The following is a 782-nucleotide window of genomic DNA, read 5'->3' on the forward strand; positions in this document are numbered from 1 at the left end:
GGTGCTTCTACTGCTGCTACACCTACAACACACAATATAAATTTTAGCTTGACATAACTTTACCAACTCTTGCACATAACAACCATAACAAAACTAGTAATCACGAAAATGGCTCAAGAGGACGATGCCGTTGCCTCCCTTTGCACTCTGGCAAAGACCAACAGCACCCAGCCGACCTCCCTTGCTACGATATATTCAGCAAATATAGTAATTAGGCTCTTAAACTGGACCCATACCCTTTTTCTTGGATGAAAAATCATTAAGTATGGTCTCATATTGGTAAATAATTGACAGAATGTATGTACTGGTGGTGCAGTCATACTGTTTACTGCTGTTCTCAAAATCAGCCCTATTGGACGCCTATTATCATTATGTCAGATGATGTTTCAAATGCTCCTAATGACCATTGCGTTAGATTTTTCACATTTTCCCACACGGTCCTATTTTCTATAATTACCAAAGAGCATTCATTCCTAAAGACCAAATTAATTCGTGTTCATTTTTACTTTTACAGGTTAGGATGTTATTTCTCCGCATTCCAGTGCTGACTTACCCCATATATATATTCCCCCTAACTCTTTAATTCTTATATAATGGAGCTGAACAAACTCATAAAAGTATGTACACCCAGGCTGAATGGTTGTACAGATGATACTTATTAGACACATTTATCAAAAGTTTCTCTCTAGAAACATTAGAACTTGACGTCATTACTATGACAGGACTGTCCCGTGCTGATGTCAGCAGTCGTCTACGTAATTTATAACCATCTTTGAGCTTTG

The 782-nt window shown here is 37.9% G+C and overlaps 1 protein-coding gene across 3 annotated transcripts in view; it reads right to left on the bottom strand.

Moving 5' to 3' along the window:
* The window catches only part of LOC119586329 (galactose-1-phosphate uridylyltransferase-like), a 7,585-nt gene extending 6,803 nt beyond the window's left edge, over positions 1-782 (bottom strand). Inside the window, exon 1 of one of the 3 annotated variants that reach the window (XM_037935040.1) lies at positions 715-782. The gene's annotated coding sequence lies outside the window, so the exon portion shown is untranslated. The other 2 variants (XM_037935039.1, XM_037935041.1) reach the window with 2 other exon arrangements.

Source organism: Penaeus monodon, chromosome 21 (genome assembly GCF_015228065.2).
Source record: "Penaeus monodon isolate SGIC_2016 chromosome 21, NSTDA_Pmon_1, whole genome shotgun sequence".
Taxonomy (NCBI): domain Eukaryota; kingdom Metazoa; phylum Arthropoda; class Malacostraca; order Decapoda; family Penaeidae; genus Penaeus; species Penaeus monodon.